The following is a 9,566-nucleotide window of genomic DNA, read 5'->3' as shown; positions in this document are numbered from 1 at the left end:
AGTCCGGCTTTCACACCCATACATGGCTATGGGGAAGATGATGGCTTGGACTAGCCTGTGCTTGGTTTTGATGCTGATGTCTCTGCTTTTCCAAATTTTATCCATGAAGCAGGGAATAGCACAAGTTTAATGTCCATATGATAGCTGGAGGCAGGGATTTATTTTAAAAAATCCCATCTCAGAGTTGGCTCAGCTGACCCCTTTCACAAATAGTAAATATAAAGTATGTGGTTTAAAAGCTCATCCTATATAAATTCCTAATGTTCCGACGACGAACTCCTAGCCAATTGACGCACAGGACTCAGATTCCCTGGGTGTAACTGAGTCCTGCGTGTCCTCCTCTTGCCCCAAATACAGAAGTGGGATCCAGCAGATTCTCACAGGTTCCCAAGAGTAGGTTACTAATTATTTGTGTGTGCCGAAAGGGGGTTACTAATTGGTGATTTTGCCATGTGATTTTTGCCTTAGTTACGCCCCTCCTCTCAGCAGTAGCGCGCAGAACTTGAAGCAGTCTAGCAGGAGGTGCCCCGGCGTGCGTGGCAGCCTGCGCCTGACGTGCATTCGTTTCCCGCCCAAGGACCGGCGCAGCGGCTGCGTCCTTGCCACAGCCCTGCCCAGGAATGCCTGGCCACGCCCCTGGAATGCCCCGTCCATCCCCATTGGCGCTACGCCACAGTTTGAATCCCACCACCATGGGAACCTGTTACTAAAATTTTTGGATCCCACCACTGCCCAAATACCATGCCTGGCCAGCCCCAAACAAAAAGCAGTGACAACAGGCCACATTCCTACTGGTGCAGTCACCCACCTCTACATTTCCCTGCTCCAAAGGCACAGTCTGGCAGCGCAGCCGTGACAAACGGTTTTCCTCCTGGGCCTGGCACCCGCATCCCATTCCCCGCCAACCCTCTGCCCAACCCAAACACAAAGCAGGGGTCAGTGCTATCAGTCACAGACCAGGAAAGGGATTTGGGCGTCTTAGTTGATAGTTCCATGGGAATGTCAACTCAATGCATGGCAGCTGTGAAAAAAGCAAACTCTATCCTGGGGATAATTAGGAAAGGAGTTGATAATAAAACTGCAAAGATGGTCATGCCCTTATATAAAGCAGTGGTGCGACCGCACTTGGAGTACTGTGTTCAGTTCTGGTCGCCACATCTCAAAAAGGATATCGAAGAGATAGAAAAAGTGCAGAGAAGGGCAACAAGGATGATTGAGGGACTGGAGCACCTTCCTTATGAGGAGAGGCTGCAGCGTTTGGGACTCTTTAGTTTGGAGAGGAGACGGCTGAGGGGGGATATGATTGAAGTCTATAAAATTGTGCATGGGGTAGAAAATGTTGACAGAAATTTTTCTCTCTTTCTCACAATACTAGAACCAGGGGGCATTCATTGAAAATGTTGGGGGGAAGAATTAGGACGAATAAAAGGAAACACTTCTTCACACAACGTGTGATTGGTGTTTGGAATATGCTGTCACAGGTGGTGGTGATGGCCACTAACCTGGATAGCTTTAAAAAGGGGCTTGGACAGATTTATGGAGGAGAAGTCAATCTATGGCTACCAATCTTTTTTTTTTTGAATAATTTTTATTGCTTTTTCAGAAATAATAGAGAAAGGGATTATACATTGATTACTTCATCGTTTTGTGAGCATAAATTAATACAATCAGTAAATATTACAAAATAAGTTGTCTGACTTTACTGTCTAGACTAATACAGATAATTTGATGCTCTTCCTTTCTTGTCCGTCCCTCCCTTCTCCTTCGTTACCCTCCCCGCCCTGAACCCCCCCCCTCTGACTTCCCCTCTACTAATCTACCGTAACTATGCCTTATTAACTGCATTTATTATATCCTAATACATGTTCCGTCCTAAATAAATTCATTAAAATAATAAAGGTAAATATTTCTATAACCTGCATTCAAGGTAAGTGGAATGACTTCATTTAAACTTTATTTATGTAGTTGATCCACGGCTGCCACGTTGAATAATACTCTTCAATTGGTTTTCCTCTAAGGTTAAAAGATATTTTATCCATTACAAACATTTTTTGAGTTTTAATTCTCCAGTCCTCCAGAGTTGGAACTTCCGCTGACTTCCACTTTCCACTGCTGAGCTATCGTTATTCTTGCTGCTGCAATCATATGAAATAATAAATATTTACATTTATAAGAGATCTTTTCTTTCAGCAAGGCCGGGCCTAGAAGGTAGGTCCCAATCAATTTTTTTGTATTTTTATTTTTAATTATTTTTATTGATTTGTGTATGGATCTCCATGAGTATCTTTTTATTTTTTTGCATGTCCACCATAGAGGTGGATAAATGTTCCCTAATTTTTCGTTACATTACAAACACATAGGAGAAATCTTAGAAATTTATTTTTATTTAGTGTGGAAGGTGTTATATATATACTACATTCTGTAATACATTTTTGAGGTTGTTTTCCCCGCATATGGCCGAATTTAGGTGGGTAAATCTATATATATCCTTGTAGAACTTTGTCCATTGTTCTAATGTTATGATTTCTTCCATGTTTTGTGCCCATTTGATCATGTTATTTTTTACCACTTCCTGTTCTATTTTTTGTTCCAGCAAGATTTTGTAAATTGTGCTAACATTTTTAATATCTTGTCTCGTCAGAGAGCTAAATCAGATCTGGTTTTTTTTCTCTATTCCCCAATTTTTTTTAATCTTCTTTTAGACTATTCTGTAATTGTAGGTTATATGTACCATTTGACATGTACTGTCTTTTATAATTATGTTATCCTTATTTTTTCATTTACAGGTTCGCCATCGTGAATTCCAATGAAGTATTTCTTCATACCTCTCAACCAATGTTCTTCCATTACTCCTTTCTCCTCCTAACATGGATTCCAATCCTGGACACCGCGTGGGCATCTTAATGTAAAATTTGTTTCTATATTTTATCCATATTTTTTTAAAAGTCTGTTCCTAATAAGAAATGGTTTTTGAAAATTTTATCTGAGAATTGTTTGTTTGTTTTCCTTTCTGTGGCCATAAGTAGGCATGCCATCCTTTTTGTATGTCATGCCCTTCTAGTTGTAGTAACTTATGATTATATAATAGGATCCATTCCTTCACCCAGGTAATAGCTGCCGCGTCGTGATATAATTGTAGATCCGGAACCCCCAAGCCTCCTTGGTTTTTATTTTGTATAGTCCATTTATACCTTACTCTTGGTTTTTTCCCCTCCCATAAGAATTTGGATAATTCTTTTTTCCATTTTTCAAAATTTGCTATGGATATAATGAGGGGGATATTTGTGAAGAGGAAGAGGAATTTTGGTAGTATATTCATTTTTATTATACTTATTAGATCCCAAGAGGGAGGTTTGTATTCCTGACCATTTTTTTAGATCTTCTTTAATTTTTGCCCATTGTAGGTCATAGTTGTTGTGTATTAAATTATGATTATTTTCTTCTAAGATTACACCCAAGTATCTAATCTTTTTCTCTATTGTTATATTTATTTTCGCTTCCAGGCTTCTTCTTTCTTTTTCTATCATATTTATCACAAACATTTTGGTTTTTTTTTCAAATTAATTTTGAAGCCTGCCACTTGACTTTTCATTATTCTTCTATTATTTCCTAATACTTTAGGTGCTTTTGATTGAGTGGGTCATCAACGATCAGGACTTCACATCACATCTGCATATGCCAATACTTTCATACAGTATTTTTTGATTTTTATCCCTTTCAGGAATTCTTGATTTGTTATGTTCCTTAATAGTACCTCTAGTGTTGTTATAAATAATAGTGGGGAAATTGGACATCCTTGTCTGGGTGCCTCTCTTAATTTTTTATTTTTTTGGGGTAATGTCTTCATTTTATTTTTATCACTGCTTCTTGTTCTTTATATATTTAGCTTTTATTGCCCGTGGGAATTGATCTTCTATTCCCATTTTCATTAATACTTCTATCATGAAATCCCAATTAACTTGATCAAAGGCCTTCTCGGCATCTACAAATATTATTGCTACAGGTTTATCAGGTTTTTCTTTTAGATATTCCCCTATAGCGATGTTTAAGGATTTTTTCGAGATATTGTTGTGTATGTGCCTTCTGGGGAGGAATCCTGTCTGTTCTTCTTCCCAGAGATGTTAATCGTTGAGAACTTTTTTAGTCTGCTAGCTAGGATACTAGAGTAAAGAATTTTGTAATCTAAGTTAAGAAGGGGAGATAGAGGCAAAATCTTTTGTTTCTAGAATTTTCTTCTTTGCTTTTTTTTAGGTATCAGGGGAAATAAGGGCTTGATTCCATGATTTAGGAATCATTCCTGTTCTCATGATCCCATTATATAATCTTTCCAGGTGGGGTTATCAATTCTTCACTAAAAGGTTTTGTAATATTTTGCCCGTTAGTCCATCTATACCTGGTGATTTGTTTTTTTTTAGATTCTTTATTGTAGTTTTCAAGAGATTTCTATTATTGTTGTTGTAGCGAAGGGTTTTATTCAGTTCTTCCATTTGTTCCTTTTCTATTTGTTTTTTTCTATTTTGTTTTTTAGGTACTCCTCTATTTCAGTCTTTTCTATTTTTGCTTTTTTGAGTATAATTGTTGATAGAATTCTACAAACGTTTTTTGTATTTTTAGGTATGTTCTGAAGATTATTTTGGAGTTTTTCTCTTATCTGATTTATTACCTTTTTCCTGTTGTTTTTTTTATTTTTTATTAAGCCATCCATTTCCCCACTTTGTTATCTAATGCATAATAATTTTCGCTTCAATTGTAGTAGATTATTTGTTCATTTTTATTTGTTGATAGTAATTCAAGCTGATCTTTAACTAATTTTATTTGTTTTAATATTGATTTTTTTTGTCTTTTTTTTCTTTTGTAATTTTTTTGTTTCACTAGCTCTTTTAATTTTTTTTTTCCAGAATTTGGTTTTCCCCTTCTCCTGAATTTTCTTTATTTTAATTTCTTGGCTTTTTTTAAATAACCCCTCATCCACTACTTTATGGGCTTCCCATGAATGTATCCTCATCCATAACAGTGCCCTAAATTTATTTCCCAATAATCTTTCAATTGTTTTTTTGAGTTCCTCTCCTATATTGGATGATAGACTCCCCAGACTCCAATCCTTCATTATCCATATCTTATTTCTTTTTTTTTTAATTTGTATTTTCCCATCTTATCGGGTTGTGATGGGATATTACCCTGGGTTTTAATTTCAATTTTTTTTTTGTAATTTATATCCATTTTTTGGAGGCTAGAATCATATCTATTCTAGAGTGTGATTTAAACCCTATTTGAGGTAAAATGTGTGAGTCTTTTTTTGTGTTCCTGATTTGTTTCTCCATATGTCATGGAGATTTAATTTGTAAATCATCTCAAAAAAAATGCGCTTTTGAGTAATTTTTTCCTTCTTTACCTTTTTAGTCTCTTATTTTTTCCTTTCTATCAAGCACACTCTTGTTTTACTTTTTTTTTATCTTTACTGGGATCTATTACCCCGTTGAAATCTCCTAATAGGATCAGTTCTTGTGCTGATATTTTTATTAATTTCTCCTTCAATTTCTGATAGAATTCTGTCTTTTTTTGGTTTGGGGCATAGACTCCCACCACTAAAATTGGTATGTTGTCAAGCGTTATTTCGACCCCCAGAAATCTCCCTCTCTTATCCTTAATTATTTCTTTGGGCTGAAGGTATTCTTTAACATATATTGCCACTCCCCTTTTTTTTCCCTATATCCTGCATGGAATAATTTTCCTAATTTTTTATTTTCTATGAATTTTTCCTTCCCATTTTTTATGTGCGTTTCTTGTATACATGATATTTGTAAATTTTCCTTAGTTAGATAGGCAAATACATTTTTTCTTTTCCCAGGGTGGTTTAAACCATTTACATTGCAAGTAATTATGTTCAATCCCATTAATAAACCCCTCCTCCCTATTTCCCTTCTTTCTTACTTTTCTTGGTAAGGAGATGTAAGTGGATTTGGTTGTTTCTGTAAAAAGTCCTGTGCTTGGGGAACCGTGGTCAGATTGATTCTTCTCCCCTTCCATGCGAATGACACTCCCTCAGGTATGATCCAGCGATAGGTGGTGTTTGTTTCCTTCAAGAAGCTTATCAGTTTTTTATAATCTTTTCTTCTCTGCTGGATGGATACCGGTAGTTCTTTCATAATAATGATTTTTGCTCTATCCAGTTTAAAGTTTTTTCTTTGGAGTTAGCTTCGTAGTAGTTGGTCGCTAAATTAAGTCTTTCCTTACCACACTTATCACTATGTCGTGGGGGTAGCTTCGATTTCTGGAAGATCTGGTGTTCACTCTATAAATCTGGTCCACTTCTCTTGGGACGTCTTCTCTTTGTAATCCCCAAATCTCCATAAGTAGAGGCATTATTCTACTTAATGTATTTTCGTCCTCAGCTTCAGGGACCCCTCTAATCCTCAGCATTCTCTCCTTTTGATTGTATTCCAAAATTGCAAGGGTGTCATCCTGTCTCATATTATGATCTCTGATGTTATCTAGTGCATCCTCTACTTCTACCAATCTTGATTCTTTTTCTTTTAACTCTTCCTTGAAGGAGAAGATTGCATCTTCCAACTTTTTAATATTACCCAGTTCTTTTTTAAGGTCCTTAATTTCTTCTTCCATTCTTGTTAATCTCTCTTTAGTTTCTTGTTGGAAGGTAATTGTCTCCTTTTGTGTACATAGGGAGACTTCTAGTAATTTTTCTATTTTGGCATTGAGATCTGCCATTTTCTCAGGGGTCTTTGGGTCACCAAATCCGTTTTTCAAACCTTTCAATTCGTTTAGCTGGGGTTGCCTAGACTTTGCTCCTGACGTCATTCCCCTTGCTTGGGGATAGTCCTTCCACCCTTAAGGTCTTCTCCTACTTGCTTGCTTTAATCCGCTTCCACCTTTCTTGTTCCGCTTGTTTAAACAGGTAAGCTTCTTATCTTCTTGCTCAGGCTCTTACGTTTAAGTCTTTTACTCAAGCTCCTGTGTTGTGTCTGTCCTGCTTGTTTAAGTGGGCGAGCTACACAACCTTAGCTCAAGCTCCTGCGTTAAGTCCGTCTCCTTCGTTAGAACCGGAAATCCCAGAGCTCCTTTGCTTTGTTTTGCTTTGTAATTTCCTGTCTCTGGGGTGCCTGTTTTCTACGTGTCGTTTGTAAACTCCAAAGGTCTTAAAGGATCTTAAAGGGTACGTCACCAATTAATCTTTCCCCTTGTTTTCTTTATTTTTCTCTCTCCGTCGGCCGCAGCGCTTCAAAGTGAGTCATCAATTTAGTTTTGTTTCTTATCTTATCTTCGGGTGTCAAGTCGGGACGAGCAGCGCGTCGCCTTCCCTCGTCTCCCTGATGTTTCCTCCCGAAATTCTTTCTCTTGTCTTTCCACAAATGTTCAAGTTTTCTTTTTCGTCTCTCTGACCTTCAGGTCTTTTCTATTTTTCCCTTAAGGCTTGTGTTTTGTAAGTCACGTTTAAGGTGTAGAGTGCCTATTTTTCTTACTCTCCGTATTTTTTCCAATATTTATGCTGCCGGGTATGGCCCCTTCTTTTCGGCACAAGCCGCTGTGAGTTCTCCGCGTTATTTTTGCAACCGGAGGGAATTCCGGCCAGTCATTCGGCTGTCACCAGTAATATCACCTCCTTGCTATCTGTTGCGATTTCCTCTCCCTTTTGAGTGGAAATATCCTCCCTTCCTATTAGGGTTTGCTCAATATCTCACAAATGCCTCTGCAGCTAATTTCAGAGGCTGCTGAGGGCGGCCATGTCCCGACCGGAAGCCTATGGCTACCAATCTTGATCCTCCTTGATCTCAGATTGCAAATGCCATAGCAGACCAGGTGCTCAGGAGCAGCAGCAGCAGCAGAAGGCCATTGCTTTCACATCCTGCAAGTGAGCTCCCAAAGGCACCTGGTGGGCCACTGCGAGTAGCAGAGTGCTGGACTAGATGGACTCTGGTCTGATCCAGCAAGCTAGTTCTTATGTTCTAAAGCAGGACTGAATTGATGCAGCAGGCTTGGGTAAGTCTTGCTGGGGCACATTCTTGGGTGGGTGAGGGAAAAGCTGGAGATCCCCTGTTTGCCCGCCCTCCCCCTATCTGGAGGCCATTTTATTTTAAATTAAAGTAGGCATTGGTGCTAGTATGTTTAATATGAATGTTCTGGTCTGAGTTTCAGCACACATCAGCTGAAATGGGAAGTAGAATTGAAAACTTTCATTGATTGTTGCAATCCATCAAATAATATATTGACAAATTGGAAAAGAGGGTGTAAAATACACACACACCCGCGTCAGACACACATACAAGTAACAGAACTTGAAATGAACCAGTGGCCCTTATTTTCCCAATAGTTCATCCATTAGTCGAACTGAAATATGCCAGTGGTCAGTTATCTGGGTGAGAAGGGGTTAGCAACGGCTGTACATCTTTATGTAAGTTTTTTTTAGCATGTAAAGAGTGCCTCTTCCTGCCCACTAAGGCTGCATCCAGATGTGGCTGGATACTGCCCTATAGGGAGGAATTTGCCACTGGAATAATGCAACACACAACTATGTGGGGACCAAAGGAGCCACAACGAGCTCCCATAACGTTCAAGCTTAAGAGTCATGCAGCATCTCAACGCCAGTTCCTCCTTTTCCAATACTGATTTTCTTCCAAATGTTTGCATTTTTAAAATCCCCACCCCGCCCTGTTGAAAGCGGTGCTTTTCTCTAATGCCATTTGAGAAGATAACATGCTGCAAACTCTTCTAAGACCATTATCTTTATAAGTGAGGATGCTTCAAGGACTATTCATACAGTCAAGAATGTGCAATTTAGTAACTTATGTACCACTTTTCCACCCGGTGGAGACCCAAAGCAGCTTATAAAACATTACCTTACTTCTCCATTTTAATCTTGAAACATCAGCCCTGAGATTGGCCTCAGTTCACCCAGAAGGTTTCTATTGCAAAGAGGGGATTCAAACCTGGGTCTCCCAAGATCCTAGTCCAACCCTCTGTTACCCCATACTCTCCAACTGCTTAGCCAGGGAGGCAAGAGGGTGTGTCCCGATCCACAGCTTTTCTCGTTGGAGGAAACCAGTCAGGGGTTCCTCTCTCTTCCAGGTAAGGTGGCTTAAGTCAGGGAAGAAGGGCTGGGGACACCCCCAACCAGAAAAAGGGCATTTTGCAGGGGTATGCTGTGGAGCCCCTCTTTTTTCTCAGTCTTTCTTTCTATTCCATCCTTCCCAAAGTCGTTCTGCGTGCCTGCCTTCCCATAGTATATTCATTTTTTTTCTTTCTGTAAGTGCATGGTTGGATAAACACCACCTTTGAGAGCTGTGGTTCATTTTCAAATCCAAACCCACAGTTTAAGACATCCGGGTATAATGATACCTTGCAATTTATTGAATTTTATTACTGAATTATTCCTTCCGCCCCCCCACAATTCCTTCCAAATTATTGATGGGTCACTATGTTATTCTATGCTTTGTGTTTCCCCCCAGTCAGGCAGCTGTGTCATACCTCAATGCATAGATGTTTTTCACCAGATGTACGTGCACCAAAATACGCACAAAAAAGTCAGTTACCATAAGAACTTTTTAATCTTA

Source organism: Sphaerodactylus townsendi, linkage group LG02, assembly GCF_021028975.2.
Source record: "Sphaerodactylus townsendi isolate TG3544 linkage group LG02, MPM_Stown_v2.3, whole genome shotgun sequence".
Lineage (NCBI taxonomy): Eukaryota > Metazoa > Chordata > Lepidosauria > Squamata > Sphaerodactylidae > Sphaerodactylus > Sphaerodactylus townsendi.
The sequence above is the reverse complement of the archived record's forward strand: the minus strand, read 5'-3'. Positions refer to the sequence as shown.